Below are 17,620 nucleotides of genomic sequence, written 5' to 3'. Positions count from 1 at the left end.
ATAGAGTTGTAAGGTTTGCAAAGTGTTTTATATATATATATATTTTTCATTTAATACTCACAATAAGCCTGTGACATGGGTATTATTTTTATCCCATTTTATAGATGAGGAAACAGGCTGAGTGATGGTAAGTGACTTACTCTGGATTACACAACTAGAAAGCATCTTCTGTAGAGAAGGTAATTTAAATTTGATGTTAGGAAATAAGAGACTGAGACCATCGAGACCAAATCAGATGAAATGGACTGCCTTAGAGGGAGGTGGGTTTCCCTTCAGTTGAGGTCTTTCTGCAGAGACTGGATAGCCACTTGTTGGGTGTGATGGGCACATACAGGAACTGGACTAGATGGCCAGTGAGGTCCAGTTCAATTCTAACCAGACCCTGGAGTGTGACTTCAGTGGAAGTTTAGATTTTATTGATGGCTGGATGTTAGTGAACTTTTGTCACTACATATAAATTTATGTAGACTTGAAAATGCCATATAAATGTCATTAGCATTATTATTATGAGTGAAAAAGAAGGCACATTTTATTGTCTTCCTCATGGATAAGTTTTAATACAGATGGCAAATCATCTTTTTAGGTGAGACTATCTGAATGTCTGAAGGGTTTTGTTATTATTATGCTCACACTTGATTATTAAGCCTTCAGAGAAGGGATTAGAGCAGGCATTAAATAATAAATTGTCCAGTGGCTCTCTGCTAAAAGAGAATGTCACTGTTCCAACTGCTAAGCCATCTTTTGTTTTGGAAAATTCTAATTGTCAAATTGATTGTGATATTCATGTACCAACAATCAAATCTATTTGATTGGTGATGTGAGGAAAATTGTTCATTTTTCTGGATTCACTCAAAGCCACATTTGTCTCAATAGAGGACAGTTGTTTTAATTCCACAATTATGTCATTAAATGTGAAGAGCTCATTCTGGAAGAAGGTAGAGGTAGATGATAAAAACAAGTGTTCATATTTTGACTCTCATTGGTTGAGAGTCAAAATAATAAAATATATATGAATAAATTCGATTTTTTTCATGGCTTTTTGTGAGAGAATACTTTGTGTTTCACATTCTATTTCAATTTGGACTATAGCCAGGCTGTGCTTTTGGGTAGCTACCTAGACTTCAGTCAAGCTGGGCTCTAGTTTTCATTCTGTTACTAACCACCTATACAACCTTTATCATATTATTTCCATCTTAGAGCCTCAATTTTCTCATTCAAAATTTAATTCACACTTATTAAACCTTTATTATGTGCAAGGTATTATGCTAGGTGCTTGAATTCGAAAGGTTAAAAATGACATAGTCCTTACCCATAAGGAGCTTCTAGCTTAATAGGAGAAAATAACATTTACATAGATAAATATAATGCAAGGTAAAAATATTATGATGGCAAAAAGGATATCCAGAGAAAATGCTCTGGAAAAATTTAAGGAGGAAAGACAATCTTTCAGCTGAGGTATCAAATGTTGTTAAATGATCTATAAGGTCTTTTCCAGTACTAAAATTATAGAAATCATATAAATCTTTCTCCCCTTTATGTTTTCTACTCCAATTGAACAATTTGTGATCTCCATTCACAGACACCATGCTTTTCCATTTCCATGCCTCCCCTGCACTTGTCCCCATGCCTGTGATGTCTCCACCCTTACATTTTGAAGTAGGATTCATCCTCTAAAGTCTATTGTAGATAGTTCCTCCTCTATGAAGCCCTTACTGTTCCTTGTGAGGATTTTTTCATTCTTTGTGCTTTTATCTCTAACACCTAGCACAGAGGTCGGAATGTAGTAGGCCCTTAATAAATACCTCTTGATTGATTGACTGAAAAGTGATCCCTCCCACCTATTTGTCATGTGTAGTTGTAAATTTTAATTATTCATTTGACATATCTTTTTGTCTGATAAATTCACATATTCATTCAAAATATTCATGTATCTGACATGTCCAATAGCTAACATATTCCTGAGAGAGACTATTTGGTATTTCCCCAAGATGCAATACAATGCTTTGTTTTGCACTTAACATTTGCTAAATTCTTTACTAAATTAAAATAGAGTTCTTGAATGGAGGAAGGGTTTATGATAGGACTAGAACACAGAGAAAAGATTATGGAAATCCTTGATTCTAGCCCATTTTAGTATAGAGGCCACAAAAATGGTTTGCAACCCAGTTTAAAAATACTATGTTTCTGAGACAAAGATTTCTCCTCTCTTCTGCAAGAATCTTTTCCCCTGGGAGAATTAATTCATCTGGTTCATCTGATTACTCTGTTGTTAAATGGGAGGAAAAAGAGAGAATAACTCCTTGATGCATAGTGGAAAACTAAAGTTCAGATAAATTTATCAACCTACACAATGAAGGGAGACTGTATATAGAACCTGTTCCTCTATGTTTGCCATTAGATGCACTAGATTTTCTCATTTTCAGCAGTTACTGCCCAGTTAGTCAATAATTCTAGAAGCAAAGCAATGAGTTACATTCTTCTAACATGCAAATCTTTCTTGGGAGTAGTTTCCTTTTAAGTTTTGCTGACTTTCAGTGTCAGTAAGGTGCCATTGTGCTGGATTAGTCATCCATATGCTGGTGAATTTTGAGTCATTCTCCCATTTACAGAACTTTGATTTTCAAAAATTCATCCTGTAAAACTTTAAGTAGCACATTTCTCATAGCAAAACTAAATTCAATTTATTAAACAAAAGCATTTTTTCTCCATGGGAACAAAAACAATCAATAAGGTACTTATGATAATTCTTGTAGTTATCCTCACCACATTCTCAAATATTCTTTTGTGTTGAAGCTAAATTTAATATTGGGTCTAGTCAGGAAAGTTGGCAGTGTCATAGGAAAATGAAGGGAAAAATTATTCTCCTTGTTTGAAAATAATGGGTTTACCACGCATAGGTCTTGGCTGTGGCAACTTCAGATTACCAGTTCAATACATGGCATTTTTTAAATTCAATTGAATTCAATAACCATTTATTAAATTCCTATTATATGCAAAGCATCTGGGTGATATTGGGTCAGAGAAAGGAAAGAAAGGATATAGTTAGTTTGGGATGATAAAATAGGGCTTTCTAATGTCTTCAGTGCCTAAATTCCCAATTTTATACATATTTAAGTTTCCATGGGTCAAATATTCCCAGGAGATGAGAGACATCTACCAGCCTCTGAAAGTTTCATGTGGCATAAATAGTCCACTTTTTTACTAACTACCATACTCTTTACTTCTTACCAAAAATTAGACATATTTATCTAAAGTTGACCTTGTGGAATTGAGTGATGCAGGAATACCTCTATTACTTCAAAATGCAAGAATATCATGATTAGAAGGGACATCAAAGTCCACCAAATTAAACCAAAGAAATAATTAGAAACAAAAAGGGTACCAATAATTAGAGAATGATTGAACAAATTGGGTTATATGAATGTAATAATATCATGTGCCATTAGAAATGACAAATGAGGAAAAGGTAAATGGGAGAATTCATTTGAAGTGTGGTCAAATGAAGAAAGCAAGAGAGAAAAATGAGGAGACTACAATAATATAAGTAATAATAACAGTGAAAAGCAGTTGAATGACAATAACCTGTAATGAGCTTAAGGTCTAGATAAGTCTGGAGGAACTAGGAGGGAAACAAACCTTATTCTTCTCAATTGAGAGATTGGGGGTCTTCACTGCCACATGTAGTCTTTTTTAAATTAAATTTTGTTTATTTTTTAGTTTACATCATTCATTTACAAAAGACTTTGAGTTACAAATTTTCTCCCCAACTTTCCTCAACCCACCACTCCAAAACAGCAATCTCACTGTATACCCCCTCCCCCAATCTGCTCTCTCCTATATCCCCCTCCTAATTTCCAGTAGGGCAAGATGGATCTCTGTACCCCAGTACCCATATATCATATTTCCCAGTTGCATGTAAAAAAATAATTATATATATATTATATATATATATTATATATATATATTTTAAACATTTGATTTTAAAACTTTGGACTCCAAATTCTTTCCCTTCCTCCCTCATCACCCATCTTTACTGGGAAGATAAGCAATTCAATATAGGTTGTACATGTGTAGCTACACAAAACATTTCCATAGTGGATATATTGTGAAAGATTGACTGCATTTCCTTCCATCCTATCCTGCCCACCACTTGTTATATTCTCCACTTTAACCGTGTCCCTTTTCAAAAGTGTGTCCTGCTACCTACCCTCCCCCCCAACTTACCCTCCCTTCTATCACCACCTCCCTCATCCCTTCCCCCCTACTTTCCTGTAGGGCAAGATACGCCATTTAGTGTATATGTCATTCCCTCCCTAAGCCAAATTCAATGAGAGAAGTTTGACCCATTCATCTTTGCCTTCCTATTCTTCCCTTCCATTGTAACAGTCTTCTTCCCTTACCTCCTCTATATGTGATGATTTACCCCATTCTGTCTCTCCCTATCTCCTCTCATTATATTCCTCTCTCACCTCTCAATTTTACCTTTTAAGTATCATCCCTTCATGTACAACCAGTCCTGTGCCCTTGGTCTATGTATACCTGTACACATAAATACACACACACTCACATATTTATTCATATGCCCACATACCCTCCTATATGGACATATGTATGTATGTAGACATATACACACACATTTCTATTCCCTTATACTATTCTCATACTGAGAAGCTTAATAAGTTACAATTATCATTTTTCCATATAGGAATGTAAATAGTTTGACTTTGATAAGTTCCTTATGATTTCTTTTCCCTTTTTATCTTCTCATGCTTCTCTTGCTTCTTGTATCTAATGACCATTATTTCCCCCTGAAACATGATACTCAGTTTTCCTGGGTAAGTGATTCTTGGTTTTAATCCCAGCTACTTTGACCTCCAGAATATCATATTCCAAGCCCTTCAATTCCTCACTGTAGAAGCTGCCAGATCCTGAGTTATCCTGATTGTGTTTCCACAATATTCAAATTGTTTCTTCCTGGCTGCTTGTAATATTCTCTCCTTGATCTGGGAATTTCCGAATCTGGCTATAATATTCCTAGGAGTTTTCTTTTTGGGATCTTTTTCAGGAGGTGATCAGTAGATTCTTTCAACAACTATTTTGCCCTCTGGTTCTAAAATATCAGGGCAATTTTCCTTGAGAACTTCTTCTTCTTCTTTTTTTGCTTTTTTTTTTTTGGAGTGCAATTGGGTTAAGTAACTTGCCTAAGGTCACACAGCTAGTTCTGAGAATTTCTTGAAGGATGATTTCTAGGTTCTTTTTTTGATCATGGCTTTCAGGTAGTCCCATAATTTTTAAATTATATCTCCTGGATCTATTTTCCAGTTCAGTGGTTTTTCCAATGACATATTTCACATTGCCTTCAATTTTTTCAGTTGTTTGAATCTGTTTAATAGTATCTTGATTTCTCATAAAGTTACTAGCTTCCATTTGCTCCAATCTAATTCTGAAAGAATGATTATCTTCAGTGAGCTTTTAAGATTCTTTTTTCCATCTGGCAAATTTGGTTTTATAAGGCATTCTTTTCCTCGTTGCCTTTTTGAGCCTCTTTTGCCATTTGAGTTAGTCTATTTTTTAAGGTGCTATTTTCTTCAATCAGGTTGTTGACTCTCTTTTCATGATTTTCTTGTGTCATTCTCATTTCTTTTCCCAATTTTTCCTCCACTTCTCTTACTTAGTTTTCAAAATCCTTCTTGAGCTCCTCTATGGCCTGTAAACAGTTCATATTTTTTGGAAGCTTTTGGTGCAAGAGTTCTAACTTCATTTTCTTCCTCCTTTTCCATGCTTTGATCCTTTTTTGTCCCCAAAAAAGGAATCCAAAGTTGGACTGCTGTGCTTGCTTTGCTTCCTTTGCTTGCTTATTTTGCCATTCAATTACTTGACTTTTGAGCTTTTTGCTATAGTAGAACTCTGTTTCCAGAGAGGAGAGCTTTGTCCCAATTTTCTGGGGTTTTCACAACTTCCAGAGTTATTAGTTGGCTGGGCTCTCTGAAACCTCCACACGCTCTGGCACCTGTTCACCCACCCCAGGATATCCACCCTAGACAGCAATCCAGATCCAATCAGGTGATAACCCCTCAGAATGTTTGCTTGGTCCCTCTACAATCTGCAGGCCAGGAGCCCTGAAGCAGCCATGTGGCAGTGGGTGCCACACCTCAGCCACTTCTCCCTGCAGGGGAAGAGGCTTGATCACCCTCCTGGACCCCCTGTTCGCAAAGTCCACTGACCTCTTACTTTGTCTTTGGCCTTTATGGGTTTATAATTCTGGAAACTGCCACAGCTGCTGGTGATTCACTGTCCCAAAGTCCACTCCAGAGTTGGGACTGCCCTGGGGCTAAAGCCACAGACTCATGTGGAGCTGGTCTCTGCTCCCAGCGAGATGCAATGGACCAATCCTGCCTGTCTGCTGGGCTGTTTTTAGTGGGAGGTTTGTTTCTCTCTGTCACTTTATGGGTTCTGTAGCTCTAAAATTTGTTTAGAGTCATTTTTATAGGTATTTGAGGTGGTTATGGGGGGAGCACAGGTAGTCTTCCTGCTTCTCTGTCACCATCTACCACATGCATTCTTAAATATTTTAAAATTTTCTCTGAGGAAGGCTTAATAGTTGCATTATAAGAGCAAAGCACTGAAAATAATAAAATTTTCATAACTAAAAACAGATAATATATAATCAGAACAGAGTACAACGAGATGATAATGTCCATTTTTGTGCCTGTATTTTAATGTAGTCTACCTTTTCATCCATACTTTGAACTGCCTATCAATTATGACTTATATTGATCTTGTAGCCTGGAGCGCTCCTGCCGTCTAAACTTTTCCATAAGAATTGCCATCTAGCCACATATTCTCCATTCTGTACTTATGCAATTATTTTTTTTTGCTTTTTTTTTTGGAGGGCAATTGGGGTTAAGTGACTTGCCCAAGGTGACATGGCTAGTTTTTGTGTTAAGTGTCTGAGGCCGGATTTGAACTCAGGTCCTCCTGACTCCAGGGCCAGTGCTCTATTCACTGTGCCACCTAGCCGCCCATGCAATTGATTATTTAAACACCTAAAGGAGTTTACATTTCCCCCATTCAGTTCCATCTTGCTAGACTTGGTTCAATCTTTTATAGTACTTCCTACTATGAAAACAGCCTAGAATGTATACCAGGCTATAGTATTAGTTGTTGAAATAATGTACATTTCATTAAAAAAAAAAAACTCCCACATGACAGAAAATAGTAACATTTGATCTAAGCTTGGGGAAAGTTTGAGAAAAAAGAAAAAACAACAACAACAAACCAAAAACAAATTATGGCTGATTGTACATGCATGAAATGATCACATCTCAGCATTGCTGATCTGATCACTTCAGTGGATGGATGGGGATGGTTGCACAATGGATTTGACTCCAGCCACTTGCATTGATTTTGAAGATAAACACAATGATCTGCTCTGTGATGTAAATTTGATTCTCTTGCCAAAATAAGCAAGGGTTGGGGGAAAAAAACCTTTTGGTTTAAGCACTAAAGTCCTTAATAGAACTTTGAAATCAGAACATTAGAACTGAAAGAAATCTGAGACATCAACTTAACCAACCCTATCATTTTCCAGATAAAGAAACTGAGAGTCAGAGAAAGTCTTTATATCAAAGTTGTACCTAAAACCAAGGTCTCCCTCTGAGTGATCTCTCCTCCATAAAGATGATTTTTTTTTTCTTTATGGCTTCAACATATTCTCAAGATCTACCAAGAATGCTGTTTTTTTTCCCACAGTCTCCTCATGTTTATATGGGAAAACCAGCAGAGCTAAGATTCCATGAAATTTTGTCCAGTATAAACTTTGAGTTACAGCATCAGAATCTTATAGCCACAACAGGCTCTTCACAGGTCATCTACTCAAGCCTCCTCATTCTATAGATTAGGACACTGAGGTCTAGAGTGGGGCAATGACCTTTCTAAGGTCACACAACAAGTTAGTTACTGAGCAAAAATTGAGGTCTCCTTATTCCAGTGTCCTTTATTTTACCACTTGGTATTTTTTGAAGACTTTCCAGAGAATCATGAAAGTTTCTTTAAAGACTCATAGAAAAAGCAGAGCACATTCTCCTTGTTAGGCAGGGGTCTTTGTTAGAAAAGAATTGTAAATACAAAAGGACACTTGGAAAAATACTCTGAAAGAGTGCTTTACTATTAGGAACAAGAGAACATTGTGAGTAGTGAGAAAAAAGGAATAGCTTTTAAACTCAAAGTACTTGCAATTTTTTTTTCTGATTCTGCAATTTTCAGTAGACAAACCTTTCTTTCATTTCCTGCCTCCGATGTTTCTGGTTCTTTCCTCTGTAAGGATTCAACCTTCAAAGAATAACCCGATACACTGGGCTGTGTTAATCCAGCCCCATGGGAAATTGTCTTCAGCTGAGTAATAGCAACTCCCTCATCTCAGCACCCATTCATATCAACCAAAGGTTCTCCCCACCTTTAAACAGAAAGGAGCCATTTAAAGTAGTAGTTAAAAAAACTTTAAAAGTCAAGTTATGAATAATGTTTGTTAGGATATTGTTTTATTAGGTCTCCTAAGCAAAGTTGATGGAGGGGTACTTGCACAGGTGTGTGTGTGTGTGTGTATTTAGTGAATAAAAATTGTGTGTGTATTTAATGAATAAAATGAATAAAAATTAGCCACAGTTCCAAATGACTTTCTTCAATAAGTCCAAATATTATCTATTCAAAAGCACTATGATTTTAGAATTATTTTCTTTGCTAGTAATCTTTTTAAAAATTACTTTCTTAAAAATTTGATATACTCCAAACCATCAAAATAAAGAAAACATAATTTTTAGCAAAATAATTTTAGCAAAATAATAAAATGTTTTCCATGTTTCTGTGTTTTCTTCCAATCACTTTTTCTTCTAAATATTTATGAAATTTGTTGCTACTATTTTTTCTATAGTCATAGCTTTTTTGTTGCATTTTTTCATATTTTCCCTCCCTGTGTTACTTATTGCAGGTATTTCCCTGAATATGCATCAATCTTTTTTAAAAAGTACATGACATCTATCATTTCCTTTGGTCTTTGCTGTTGTTCAGTCATGTCCAACTCTTCATGAACCTATTTGGGGTTTTCTTGGCAAAGATATTGGATTGGTTTGACATTTCCTTCTTTAGTGCCTTTTTCAGATGAGGAAACCAAGGCAAACAGGATTAAGTGACTTGTTCATGGTCTTGCAGCTAGTTTCTGAGGTCACATTAGAACTAGACCTTCCTGCCTCCAGGCCAGGTATTGCATTCACTTTGTCACCTACCTGCTAGATGGTCTCTAGGTCTTTAGAAACAATCAGGAATGATTCTAACAGAGGCCACTGAAAAGTACTAATATCTTGGTACACATAATTAAGAACATAATAAATGTTTTTGGACAATAATAATAATGATGATATTTATGACTTCTCATAGTATTTACTTTCTGTACCACATTTTCTGTCACTTGATCAGGTTTAATTCAGCACTTTACTTTTCACTGTCTAGATTGTTTCTCAAATTCCTCCTCCAAGCCAGAATTAACACCCCAAAGCTGTGATATCCTATATCATCCTCCCTCCCTATCCCAGCCAACCTCCCCCACCCTGAGCTCAGTAAATCTCACACCATCATGTTAGGTAAAATGTAAATTCCTATATGCTCAATGACTACTCATTCAATCAAGGTTATCTATGTTTAAACAAGTCTCTATGCCTTTTCTGATAATGCTTACTTTCTAGTAAATATACATATTTCTAAAGTGCTTTCAAACTTCACATCCCTAAGTAAATGCTAGCTATTTGTAGTAGTAGTAGTAGAAATAGGGAGGGGATACAGTACATACATAGGTATGTTGTGTTGTTTTTCAGTTGCGTCCAAATCTTCATGACCTCATTTGGGGTTTTCTTAGCAAACATACTGGAACGATTTGCCATTTCCTTCCCCGGCTCTTTGACAGATGAGGAAACTGAGGCAAACAGGGTTAAGTGACTTACCCAGGGTAACACAGGTAGTAAATGTCTGAGGCCAGATTTGAACTCAGGAAGATGAATTTTCCTGACTCCAGGACTGAAGCCCTGTGCCACCTACCTGCTAACAGGTAGGTATAATATAATATAGAAACAGATAAGTGAATAAGATGCACCAAGTACCATATAAACAAAATGTCAGAAGTATTACTGAGAGTCCTCACTGACTCGGGGGGGGGGTAGGCAGAGAAGTATTTAACCTTTTGCAACTATTGATTTCTTCTCTCCTGCTTTCAAATATACCTATCCGCACATCCTCAGAAACAAATGAAAAACCTTCATTAGATCTACCCTCTCCTCAAATTGTCATCCTATATCTCTCCTCTATTTCTCAACCAAATATCTAGAAAAAGATGTCTGCAATGACTGCCTCCATTTTCTCTTAGTTACCCTCTAACCCCTTTCTATCTGGCTCCTGATTTCCTCACTTACCTAAAACTGCTCTTTCCATAGTTACCAAAGAATCTTCTACCTGCCATATCTTAACTGTCTCTTCTCAGTCCTCATTCTTTTTGACCTTTCTTCTACCTTTAGTACTGCTGATCTCTCTACTCTCAGACTCTCTTTCCTCATTGTGTTTTCATAAGACTTATATCTTGCTTCTCCTCTTCCCTATCTGAGGCTTCTTAGCCTTTTTTTGGTTCCTAATCCATACTATTTCCCTTAACTGTGGGTTTCTAAAAATCCTATTTGAGCCTTCTGCTCTCCCCTCTCCTCCTCTTCTCTCTCTCTCCTTTCTCTGTCTCTGTCTCTCTCTCCCCTCTCCCTTTTCTCTTCCTCTACTCTCTTTCTGTGTCTCTCTGTTTCTGTCTCTGTCCTCTTCCTCTCCTCTGTCTCTGTCTCTCTTCTCTTCCTCCACTTCCCCCTCTCTCTCCCTATACCTCTTCTCTCTTTTTCTCTCTTCTCTCCTTCTCTCCCTCCTCTCAACTTCTACCTCTCTTTTTCTCTTTCTCCTCTCTCCCTCCCCACCTCTCTTTCTTTCTTTTCCTCCCTATCTCTGACTGTCTGTCTCTCTGTCAGTCCTCTCCCACTTCACCATCTCCCATGTACTTAATTATCATTTTTATGTTAATTATTCACAGATCTATGTAACTGATCCAATCTCATCCCTGAGCTTCCATTCCATATAACAACCAGAAATTTTAAATGGTATATCCCAGAGATGTCTTCACTAAAATACAAATTCTACTGTTTTGCATTTAAAGATCTATATAATCAGGGTGGCTAGGTGGCAAAATGAATAGAGCACCAGGCCTGGAGTCAGGGTACTGAGTTCAAATCTAGCCTCAGACACTTAACACTTACTAGCCGTGTGTCCTTTGGCAAGTAACTTGATTTCAATTGCCCTGTCTTCCCCCCTCCAAAAAGAAAAAAAAGTCTATGCAATCTAATTCAAACCTATCTTTAGACATTAATTGAACATTATTCTACTTCAAGCCCTAATCTTCTGCCAAAATGACCTATGAAATTTTCCTTGAATTTGGCATCCCACCTCTCATTTACATGAAAATTGTATGCAAATAATAATAACTATTGAAAAATAAAGGGTCAAAATATGCAAAAAGTTGGTTTTCCAAAGAGGAAATACACACTATCAACAAACAAATAAAAAGATTCTCCAAAATCACTAATATGAAGAGGATTGCAGATTGAAATAACTCAAAAGTTTAACTTTATGCCTCTGAGTGCCAAAGATTACAAAAGACAAAAATGTTAAAGGTTGGAAGACAGGCAGTCTAATGTATTGTTGCTGTGGATTTGTCCAAAATATACTTGAAATTACATGCTTGTGCCTGTGTGTGTACTTAAAAGCCACTGATTGTACATGTTTTTTGATCCAGAGACACCATAACTAGGAATGTACTCAAGAAGGTCAAAGATGGGGGAAAGATCTTGTACGTACACACACACACACACACACACACACACACACACACACACACAAAGCAGAACTTTTTGTGGGGACAAATAACTAAAAGGAAAATGGAGGTTGATCTTTTGGGGAAATGGCTAAACCAAATACAGTGGAATATTATTGCATTATAAATAGTTACAAATATGAAGAAAAACTTGAGAAGACTGAGCTAATTTAGAATGAAGGAAGCAGAACCAGGGGAACAATTTATATAATGACTACCAGAATTTAAAGGCAAGCAACAATGAAAAACTTTAGAACTCTGAATCTAGTGACCTTCATAACTTCCAAAGAGAGCTGGTAACTTATCTTCCACATCTAAGCAAAAAGATTGTGAACTATGAGTGGAGAATGGAGATTTAACATACTTATTTGTTACATAGCAGGGTTCTATTTAGCAATCAGGAAATCATCAGAGAGTGAAAATGTTGTACAAAAGAAAAAAAGGAACATTAATAAAACATTTCACAAGAAAACAATTGAATCACATGACTTGATTATACTCCTTCACCATCATCTCAAATTTTATAAAATAGGCATTTTATCTTTTCTATTGGTCATCCAGGTGGCACATCCAGGTGGAGTCAGGAAGACTTATCTTCTTGAGTTCAAATCTTGTATGAGGCTGGGCTAGTTACTTAACCCTGTAAAATGAGCTGGAGAAGGAAATGGTGAATTGCTTCAGTATCTTTGTCAAATAAAACCCAAATGAGGTCACAAAGTGTTGGATACAATTGAAATGACTGAACAACAATGACATCATTTCTTTGGATATGAGTTTATTCAATTGAATTCAACAGTCATTTATTGTGGCTTTTATGTGCCAGGCACGGTGAGAGGAAAAGGGATTTAGAAAAAAAAAAGAATGCCTTCCTTCAAAGAGCTTACAATTTATTAGGTGAAATAATGTAAACAAACAAATCATGCAAATCAATACAAAATATATACAGAATAATTTCAGGGGTGGAAAGAATTAAGTACTAAGGGGATCTGGAAAGGAGGTAGAAGCAGATGGTATTTGAGCTTAGGGATGATTTCTAAGAGGTAAGTTCACATAGTAAATAGAGAGAAGACCTTAGATCTCAGAAATCCTGAGTTCAAATACTCCCTCTGATGCATTAATTGTGTGACAAAATCACTTGCTCTCTGAGTGGCCCAGGAAACTCTTTGACTTAGAAGTTAAGGAGTTCCCTACAATGGTGTAATTCATTAGAGTTTACTCAAGACTATTAAATCTACAAATTTATAAGATTATATGGAAGACAAGTAATAGCAAATCATCATCAACTAATATTTATTTAAGAACCAAAAAAGGTGACTTTTATATATAATTGTCTTTTCCCCTCCTTGGCAAGTTATACAATAATAACATAGTTATATTTTTTGAACATTCAACACCACTCATTCAAAATGGTATCTAATTAAATTTACTCAGACAATATATGAAAGTGTAAAACAAATATCAGACATGACATCTCATAATGTGGTTTCAAAAATCAGATTCAACACTTCTTGATGGTGGTAGAACCATATATAACTGTGGGTAAGTGAATTCTTTCTGAATCTCAGTTTTCTTCTCTGTAAAGTGGGAATAACAAAACACTGTTTACCTCATAGAGTAACTATGTGTGTGTGGGGGAATATTTTGTAACTTGGAAGCACTAAAGAAATATCAACTAATACTATCTTGTCCAAAATACATACTTTGAAGCAAATTATTTTTCTTTACATGAAACTAAAAGGCTAGCTGTCATTTATTTCCAGTTAATAATAGCAGAGATTTATATAACACTTGAAGATATGCAAAGCAAATTATATACATTATTCTCTTTTTTTTGAACCTCACTACAAGCCTGTGAGCTAGGCATTGCAGGTTTTATTATCTTTGTTTTAGACATCAGGGAATGGAGGTTTGGAGAGGTTAAGGGTCTTGCCTACAGGTACACAACTGGTTAGTATCAGAAGTGGGATTCAAAATAAGGTTTTTCCTTACTCTCAGAACAGCACTTATTCCTCTATAGCTCATTGCCTTTTAATATCTTTATTTCTATCAATACCTTAATTATTTTGAGATAAGAAAAACTTGATTGATTATCCACAGAGATTCTGTTTGTTGAAATTTGCTGTTTTGATAATTTCAGAAATGATCTATTGGCTATTAGCTGAGAGCCCATCCATAGTATGGTCACTAATAATATAAACTCTGCCTAATAAAAATAAGTAGCTAATAAAACTAAATTCATTAACTATAAAACAGAATAGACCTAACTTGAAGGTATAATGTGTCTGTCCTAGGTATTAAATTCCTTTTACTATAAGTGGTACCATTTCAACTGTAGAATTTTAGTAAGCATACAGGACATCCATCCAACACAGGAACAGATTTCCTGTTATTTCCTATTATGCAATAACTCATTTTCTTTTCTTTTTTTTTTCTTTTTTTAGATGGTGAAGGTAGGGCAATTGGAGTTAAGTAACTTGCCCAAGGTCACATGGCTAGTTTTTTGCATTAAGTGTCTGAGGCCTGATTTGAACTCAGGTCCTCCTGACTCCAGGGCCAGTGCTCTATTTACTTCACCACCTAGCCACCCCAATAACCCATTTTCAATAGCAATGTGAGAGAGCTCCACATCATGGGAGACTGGGGATCATATGGAAAAGTAGTGGATAAGTTGAACATGGGTTCCAAAGGGGGCATGCCATAAAGGCTGTGAGATGTCTATAAATATTTACATTATATATGTTATATGTTTCTATACACACATACATATGTAAATATACAAAACAAATTAATCATGTAGTATAGACACTAATCCTCAAGAAATATGTATTGTATAGCCTAGTATATTAAGCATACTGATTAAAAACTGTCTGATTAAGGCTCCAGTAAATGTCCTGGAGGCATTAAGCTGAACATATCAAGAATAATTATCTACTTGAATATACTTTTTAATTTTCTCAAATGCCTCTAATATATTTTTTACCTCTCATTAGTCTTTGAGAGCATCAGAGTGAAGTTGTTTGAACAATCTAAAAAAATACAGTTAGGATCTTACTAATAAAATGATAAATCTCTTCTCCTTCCAACAATCTGTCCAACCTGTCCTAACTGTACAGCATAGTTAATGGCTATGAACAGATACAGTCAACATCCAAAAACATGGCAATCACATACGGTCTAATTTGAAAGCTCTTGCTCAGACAAAATTCCCTTTGGCTTTACCACTTGGACCTGTGAGTCTGAGAAGCATGTACAGCCAAAGTCTATTTCAGTCAAAGAAAGCATGGCTGTCTGCCATGGTGAAAGAAACCCATGCTACCCAAAACTTGAGCATTCTGGGAAACAGAAACATGTGCCCACTTGGTGTAAGGCCAGGAGAGTTAAGCAGAAGAAACATTTGTGGTGGGATACACAGCAATGTATATCCACAGAGCTTGGCTTCACTGAAAGGTCAGCCTCCTGTGAAATTCATTAATACAGCCTATTAGCTTCATAGATGAAATTGGGAGATTTAGGATCTGATTATATTTGATCCACCACAATCGAAATGAATGTCACTTGTCCACATTTTGAGTCCAAGCCTACTTTTATTTTACACGTTGGCTTGATCTGCACAACATAAAATGAAGTGGAATTTGGCAATTAGGCATACACTGAGGATGAAATAATATGTGTGGTGAAATTCAAGGGGAGTAGAACTAGAGGACCATGATACAAACACAAATACTCTGCCTTAACACTTCCACCTTAACACAACACCTCCTCACCAATGTGGAAATCTTCACCATGAAAAACCTCTATCATCCTGGGTTCCACATAAAGGCAGCAATATGATGATGATGATGAGGAGGAAGATATGGGGGAAATCCTTTGAAAAACTATAAAGAGCTATGTAAAAGAAGTTGCCTGTTAAACTGGCATATGTTTGAATTTTTTAAGTATTTTGTTATGAAAGAAGTGAGTAGAGATCTCCATTCTTTATGACAGTATTTAGAATTTATTTGCTTTTAATGGATCATAATCATTTCAAAAGAAGCCATTCTTGTGGTTTATTTGTAAATCTACTGTGTAAACCTTTTAGATTCATAAATCAGTCCTGATGGTTATTATAGCATTAACATTGGCAGAATTCTTGTGTTTGCTTACATGTTTAATTGATAATTTTTCATCTTCTGTCAGGCTTTCATGGAAGTTCTCATTATTTCAGAATTAAATGTATTTTTTAAAGCAAAAAAGAAATCTTTGAGGAAATTCTCCCATCTTCAAAAGCTTGCATCCTCAGAAAAGCTAAAATCTCTCCTTGTTGAACCTAAGATAAATGTAGGAGAAAAAAGAGAAAAGCTATGTGTGTAGAATGAATGTTGACAGGGACTTACAAATGGAAACTTTTTGAAGTTTGGGTCTGCTGTTCACTGTGTGGCCTGTAGAATTGTACTTCATCATTTTTGCTTCATTTCACCTGTCGGTAAAGAAGCAATCATTTTTATCCTCATTATCTTGTAAGTGATTTCTTTCTTTCTTTTTTTATTCATGTCGATAATGAACTCATTTTTCCCATGGAAAAACAAGTCTATCCTTGGAACAAATAATGATGCTGGGGCCAAGGGACAGCCTCTCTTCTAACATTCGGTTTCCAACTCTTCGGAAATGGATGGGCCTTTCACAGGAACCTAAAGGTCAACATCTTGAAGGCTTTGTTGACTCAGCTCTGCTGAAGAGACAAGTTCTAGAGTTTCAAGCTCTCTGAAGGAAACAACACCCACTCTCCACTCCTTAGCAAAACTGAACCCTAGACATTTCCAGCAGGATATGAAAAAAGACAATAATTGTTGTGGAACGAGATAGAATAATGTCTTCATTTTACCAGTTGCCAAAGGCTACAGAGCACCTGTGTTCTAGGATAGTCATTTATTGAAGTGTCACCGTAATGGCAACACGTGCCAGAGGACCATGTGTTTCAGAGGGAGGTATCTAAACTGTTGCCTTAGGGACTGGACTCAGATTTAATTCCAGCTGTGTATGAGGGAATTGTGAAACCTGAATCACTTAAAAAGCCAGCCTCCCTGATGTGGCTCTATGCTTTAGAAAAGTGGAAATTAGGCCAAGTCTAAAATATTCTGGAACAGATTATCTCGTGTGGGAATTATGGGCCCCACTGGTTCTCTTCTCCTCCCTTGGCTTGTACACTGTGGGTACCTGGAGAAAGAAGAGGAAAAAATCAGAGAAGGAAATTCTGCTTCTTCATTGTTAGTACAAGGTTTGGTGGGGGCAGATGTAGACACTAATATTTAAAATGAGATTTTTATAATATTTAAATCCTCTGGTGAAAAAACAGTGAAATATGAACACCAAAGCATTACGGTGCAGTGGGTGGGGTGCTGGTTTTGGCACTGAAGGACCTTGGGCTAAATCATATCACTGTGTGTGACTTAAGACAAATCATCTCACATCTCTGAGACTTAGTTTCATCTTCTGTAAATGAGGCTATAGTTGCTGCCCTCCGACATCCCTTACAGCCCTCTTTTTTTCTGTTTTGCTTTTGTTTGTTTGTTTCTTTAGCAAAGTTGCAAAGGAAAAGGTCAGCTAAAATTTCACATGTTTGACAAGAGGCCACAGAAACTTTAGACGATAGAAAATCTCATTCTTTTCTTGCCTTGTAGTTTCCTCTCCCTTCCTTCC

The sequence above is a fragment of the Petaurus breviceps genome, unplaced genomic scaffold, assembly GCF_028583685.1.
Source record: "Petaurus breviceps papuanus isolate PSGF00001 unplaced genomic scaffold, PetGlider_PUasm1.0 126, whole genome shotgun sequence".
Classification (NCBI taxonomy): domain Eukaryota; kingdom Metazoa; phylum Chordata; class Mammalia; order Diprotodontia; family Petauridae; genus Petaurus; species Petaurus breviceps.
Note: the sequence above shows the minus strand (reverse complement) of the source record.